The sequence below is a fragment of the Vombatus ursinus genome, unplaced genomic scaffold (assembly GCF_900497805.2).
Source record: "Vombatus ursinus unplaced genomic scaffold, bare-nosed wombat genome assembly UNPS02004142.1, whole genome shotgun sequence".
Classification (NCBI taxonomy): Eukaryota; Metazoa; Chordata; class Mammalia; order Diprotodontia; family Vombatidae; genus Vombatus; species Vombatus ursinus.
Genome location: NW_020943920.1, coordinates 251881 through 258783, shown reverse-complemented (window position 1 = coordinate 258783; position 6903 = coordinate 251881). Strand labels below are relative to the sequence as shown.

General features: G+C 41.9%; 1 non-coding gene across 1 annotated transcript; it reads left to right on the top strand.

Annotated features, from left to right (window-relative positions):
* The first annotated feature begins 5191 nt into the window (after positions 1-5191).
* LOC114053626 lies at positions 5192-5298 on the top strand. Its single transcript, XR_003570386.1, has one exon. It is a non-coding gene; the product is annotated as a U6 spliceosomal RNA (small nuclear RNA).
* Positions 5299-6903: the final 1605 nt, after the last annotated feature.

Genomic DNA, 6903 nt, shown 5'->3' with positions numbered 1-6903 from the left:
TAGTGCTTGACTCTAAGACTGGCTCTTTGACGCAGCTAGGTGGCAGTGCAGTGGATAGAGCTCTGGGCCTGGAGTCAGGAAGATCTGAGTTTAAATCCAGCCTCAGACACTTGGAAGCTGTGTAACCCTTGGGCAAGTCACTTAATGAAGACAGCCTCAGTTTCTTCATGTGAAAAATGGGCAAGATAATAGCACCAACTTCCCAGCATTGTTGTGAGGATCAAATGAAATCAAATTTATATAGCACTTAGCACAGTGTTTGGCACATGGTAGGCACTTAAGAAATGTTTGTTTCCTTCCTTCCTTTATATTCACTGCACCATACCTCCTCTGTCACAAATGGAAATCCTATTTGCTGATGCTATTCAGTATGGCAGAAGATCCTCTGCTACTTGGGTTTCTTTTGTCTGTTATAATTTAATCCACCACATGGCCATAGACACAGACACAGACACAGACACAAACACTGACACACACACACAAAACTATGGGTAAGCTAATTGTCTAGGTAAAACAATATTGTAAGCTAGTGGTCTATGATCACTGGCCAATACTTATTAGGGCAAAGAGTATTAAAACAGGGCTGCAGAAATTGTGACTTGGCTAGTGATGGAGCAGAGGTTCTTGGTCAACCATCAGTGGCATTTTCAAACAAGCAATTAAGAATCATTCATGAAGTATCAACCTAGCCATGAATTGTAGCTGTGCTTGGAGTACAGATAAAAAAAATAGGAGAAACAATAGTTATATAGATAATAGGATCCAAACAGCTAAACTACTAGCTGGGTTAGTGGAGGGTCCCACCTGGGCCCTCACTGCTGCCAGACAATCCTACTCTACCTGAGTTATCAACTTATTATGTCACTCTTCCAAACCTTCTCATCCCTCCTCAAACCTCTCGTGGCTCCCCCTCCATCCCCCTCTCAGCTGAGATGCTTACTTCCTTTTATACTGAAAAAATTGAGGCCATTTATGGGAGCAGCTAGGTGGCGCAGTGAATAGAGCTCTGGCCTTGGAGTCAGGAGGCCTCAAATCTGGCCTCAGACACATGACACTTTCCAACTGTGTGACCCCGGGCAAGCCACTTAACCACAACTGCCTCACCAAAAAGCCAAAAAAAAAAATTAAGGCCATTTACATTGAAGATCTTCCTACCACTCAGATACCTTCTACCCTTCTGCCTTTCACACCTATCTCACATGATGAAATGGCTTTATTCCTTGCCAAGGTCAACTCCTCTACCTGTTCAAGCAATCCCATTCTATCTCAGCAGATTATCCCCCCTATCATTCCCACTCTTGCATTAATCATCAATCTCTCCCTATCTCCTGGATAAGCATCCCACTGCCTACAAACATGATCACATTTCCCTCATTCTCAAAAAAAAATCTCACTTAATGATCCAACCATTTTGGAGAGCAATTTGGAACTATGCCCAAAGAGCTATAAAAACGTGTATACCCTTTGACCCAGCAATAGCACTTCCAGGGCTGTATCCCAGAGAGATCATACTAATGGGAAAAAGATACACATGTACCAAAATATTTATAGTAGCTCTTTTTGTGGTGGCAAAGAATTGGAAATTGAGAGGATGCCCATCCATTGGGGAATGGCTGAGCAAATTGTGGTATATGAATGTGATGGAATACTATTGTGCTATAAGAAATGATGAACAGGCTGACTTCAGAAAAACCTGGAAAGACTTGTATGATCTGATGCTGAGTGAAGTGAGTAGAACCAGGAGAACTGTATACATAATAACAGCCATGTTGTGTGATGACTAATATTGATAAACTTAATCCTTCCCAGCAATACAAGGATCTAAGACATCTCCAAAGGCCTCCTGATGGAAAATGCTATCCACATCCAAAGAAAGAACTATGGAGTTTGAATGCAGATTGAAGCATACTATTTGCTTTTTTTTTTCTTCTGTTGTGTTTTGTTTCCTCTTTCTGGTGGTTCCTCCTATTGATTCTAATTCTTCCTTACAACACGACTAATGTGAAAATATGTTTAATAGGAATGTATATGTATAGCCTATATCAGATTGCACTCCATCTTGGGGAGGGAGGGGAAGAAAAATTTAAAACTCAAAAGCATATGGAAGTGATTGTTGATAATTCAAAATAAATAAATTTTTTAAAAAAAAACTTCACTTGATCCTTCCTTCCCTGGTAGCTATTGTATATCTGCCCACCCTTGTGTGGCTAAACTCCTTGAGAAGGCCATCTCCAATTGGTGACTCTACTTCCTTTCCTCTCACTCTCTTCTTAATTCTCTACATTCTTCTGACCTCATCATTCAACTGAAATCACTCTCCTCAAAGTTACCAATGATCTTTTAGTTGTCCAATCCAATGACCTTTTCTCAATCCTTCTTGACCTCTCTGCAGCCTCCAATGCTAGTTGATCATCCTCTCCTCCTAGACACCCTTGCCTGGTTCTTACGTGTCTGATCACTCCCTCTCCTTTGCTGGTTCTTCATCCAGGCCAAACCCAGTAACTGTGGGTGTCTGCTAGGGCCCTATCCTGGGCCTTCTTCTCCCTCTGTACCATTCCCCCATGGGTTCAATGAACATTTCTATGCTAGTGATTCTGAAATGTATCTATCCTGACCTAACCCTTCCCCATGAACTCCAGTTTTACATCAGTAATTACCTCTTAAACATTTTGAACTGGATGTCCCATAGGCATCTTAAATTTAACCTTTGCAAAACTGAACTCACTTTATTCCAGCTAGGTGGTCCAATGGATGCACTGGGCCTGGAGTCAGGAAGACCTGAATTCAAATTTGACCTCAGACATCCATCAATTATGTAATCCCAGAAAGGTCACTTCACCTCTGTTTGCCTCAATTTCCTTATCTGTAAAATGAGGATAATAATAGCCCCTATCTTCCAAGCTTGTTGTGAAGCTCAAATGAGATATTAATTGTAAACCATGTAGCACAGTGCCTGGTACATGGAAGGTACTATGTAAATGTTAACTGTTACAATGATGATGGAACAATTTGTCCATGGTCACACAGCTATTAACTTTCTGTCTCCCTCTCCAGTGGCTCCCTGCTCCAACCCAGGTAATGATGTTTCATACAAATATGGTGTACTCTCTTAGGTGATGACCATTAACATTCATCCATCCTGTGTCTATTGATGGCAGAAGGGGAACCAGTTTCAGGTCCTTTTTTTTTTTTTTTTTTGGCTAGACAGTGAGGTTAAGTGACTTGCCCAGGATCACACAGCTGGTAAGTGTCATGTGTCTGAGGCCAGATTTGAACTCAGGTCCTCCTGAATCCAGGGCCAGTGCTCTATCCACTTTACCACCAAGCTGCCCCTCAGGTCCTTTTTAATCAGAGAGTAGGAGTTAAAGATGGGAAAAGCCCTTATACCTTGGACCCCTCTGCCAGTCAGGTAACAGATCCAGTTTCCAAGATTCTGACTGTGGGGGGGTAGCGGTTACATTCTGTGAGAAGAAGACTTGAAATGCATCAAAGAGCTTGCTTTGACTCATCATTGCTTTTTTCTTTCCTTGGCATGTCTATTTCCTGATGGAACAACAGTTTTCTTAAACCAGAAAGGCACTCTGAACCTCTTGTATGAACTGATAAAGCCCAGTTTTGGATTAGAGATATTCATAATTATGCCATCTCAGGTCCCTCACCCTCTTGTCCCAGAACATCCAATTGAAGAGTGAGCAACAGAATGAATTCTGATCATTCTACCTATTGAGGGGCTGTGAGGGATTGTTAGGACTTTCATTTGCAGCTGAAGTTTTTTTTTTTTTAAATTATCAGTGATTAGGATTTCAACTACCACCATTGGCAATGCCAAAAGATTAAAGAGCAGTGGCAATCAGCAGATACGAATACACAGGAGAGGTCCTCCAGTCTTCTCATTGGACTAGGACTCATTTGACTATCTTCATGAACATCTGCATGCTTTTGCCTTTCCATTGTTATTCCTTAAAAGTCAGAGAATGGAAAATTAAGTTACTGAAAAGTACGCACTGATGAAGAGTTAAGTTTTGAATTAGAGCTTGGATCAGATAAAGGCCAAAGCACTTGATTTTTTATTTCATCTGTTTGGAATAAAAGTTCTGCTTTCTTGTTCTAGGATACATAGGATAACCTAGAGATTTATATCACTGAGAACGAGTTTTCCCAAAGTGACTCTACTCTACTTGATGACACTCAACGCTGAGGGTATTTCAGACAGATGTTACAGGAATGGTTCAAAGGTACTATTTGAAATGATGAAACAAACAATCATACCAACTGAACATAATTGCTCTCTGAGATTGTTTATACTCAGCAAAGACCACAGACTAGTGAGGCTGAAATTTCCTGTAAATCAGTTTAAACCAATGGGATTTGAAAGAGGTTTTTAAAGAAAAGGAAAGTGAGCCAGTTTAGTCTATATTCTTTCTGCAGGAAAAGAATCGAATACAAAGTGAACACCCATGTGACTTGGGCAGAAGGTGAAATTGTTGCCTCCTCCTCAAAGATTAGCCTTCCCCAGCTCTGGCACATTTGTTTGCCCAACTATAGGGTCGAGGGTAAGGGGAGGGGAGAGCAGATAGTGAAAAGGGCCCTTGTTCATCCAAGTTTGAAAGGCAGGAATTGTCAAAAAGATTTTTGTCATGGAGAAAGTAGGGACTGGATTTTACCTCTTAAGGACTTCTGACACTCTCTTTCCCTAGAATTTTCTCTGTAGGTGAAAACAAATGGTCAGTAATCTTTTACTTGAGGTTACATATTTCTCTTCCAGAGACAGTTCATTTCTTCTTGTTGGTCAGTTTTTAAAAATTACATTTTATTTTTTTTCAATGACCAAAAATCAGTTTTCTTTCCCAAGCACCCCTACCATTGAAGAAAGAAAAAAAAAAAGACAAAGCCCTTGTATGAAATATTCATAGTCCAGCAAAACAAATTCTCACATTAGCCATGTCCAAATGTGTCATTCTGCACCCTGAGTCTATCACCTCTCAGGCAGGAGGTAGGCAGCTTGTTCCATCATTGGTTATCTAGAATCCTGGCTGGTCATTGGGTTGATCAGAGTTCTTACAGTTGGAATGTTTTCTGTACCCAATTTCAATGGAATCACACACACACACACACACACACACACACACACACACACACACACACTGCCCTATTTAAAGCAGCCTGGAGTGATTCTTTCTCTAATCCATTGGTAAAACATTGAGGAGCACTCACACTAAAATTAAAACAACCAAGAGCAAATTAGCCTGATCCTAGTGCAAGGATGACACTCAAATATGTGAAGTGTTCCATATTTTTCAGTGGGGGGGGGTGAGGAATAAATGCTTGTTAATTTAAAAGAAAAAAGCAAAACACTGAATTGAGCCTTATGGAAGAATGGGATAAGGGGGCCCACTTCATTGGACCTTAGAATGTCACTGACACATGACTTCATGTACAGGGGGCAAGGGGAACCCCCAGAGTAAAACACATTTATTGTGCTTTGGGGTCTTGGCAAGCAGAAGGTCATCCTCATTCTGATAACGAATTAGCTTCTGAGTAACATCCTCTTTCTGGTATCAACACTTCAAGGATCCACGACTTTGTCAACATGGGCACTGCCTCCATCCATACAAACCTCACCTCTCCCCACCCCCAGTACTCAGTAGCTTGCCTGTGAAAACCCTAACCTTTTCCTGCCCCAATTCATCACTCCACAGCCAGCCTGCTGATGAACCAGGACATAGCAAGCAGAACCAAGACCCATAGATATAGATCCAGATCCTGACATAGATATTATAGATACATACATACATGTATGTGTATGTGTATGCATATGTATATATGTATATCTCCATGGGGTCAGCTAGGTGGCCTAGTGGACGCAGGACTGGGCCTGGAGTCAGGTAGATTCATCTTCCTGAGTTCAGATCTGGCCTCAGATACTTACTAACTGTGTGACCCTGGGTAGGTCATTTAATCCTGGTTGCCTCAGGTTTTTCATCTGTCAAATGAGCTGGAGAAGGAAATGGCAAACCACTCCAGTATCTTTGCCAAGAAAATCCCAAATGGGGTCACAAAGAGTCAGACATCATTGAAAATGACTCAACAACAACAACAAAAACACATATGCTTATGTAATCAGATAGACAGATAGACATATGGTTAGTAACCCTACAGGCCTGTATTTGAAGCCTTCTCAGCGTGGCAGGACATTGCAGTGCTCCTGTTCTGTTGACCTCTCTTTGGAAAGCTAAAGTCCCTTCCAGTAATGACTTCTCTAGGACTTGCCCTCCTGCAGTGTCCACCTCCCCCACCTCCACTTTGTTCTTTGAAGGTCCCAGGCTGCCTACTCAAGGCTCAGTACATCCCAGAGTTCCAATGGTCCAATTGTCTCATGCAATGAGTTGGCCTTACTCTTTACCAAGGCATGTCTTACCTTGTCCCTTCCCTATCTGCTCAAGCAATTCCATTCCATCCTGTCTCCTCCGACTGCCTCCTCTATCATCCTTACTCTTTTTGTCTAATGGTTCCTTCCCTACTGCCTACAAACATGTCCTTGTCTCCCTCACCCTGAAAAATCCCCTCACTTGATCCTTCCATCCCTGCTAACTCTTGTCCCCTACCTTTTCTGCCCTTTATGGCTAAACTCCCTGAAAAGGTCATCTATAATGGATGCCTCCACTTCTCCCTTAACTCCCTTATAATCAACCCCTTACAATCCAGCTTCCAAACTCAGCATTCCACCAAAACTGTTCTCTCCAAAGTTACCAATGACTTCTCAGTTCCCAAAATCAATGGCATTTTCTCAGTCCTCAGTCTCTTTGACCTCTCTGCGGCCTTTGTCACTGCTCATCACCTTCTCCTCCTTGATAATCTCTAAGTTTTCAGGATACTCCCCCTCCCCCCATTCACCTCCTCTCT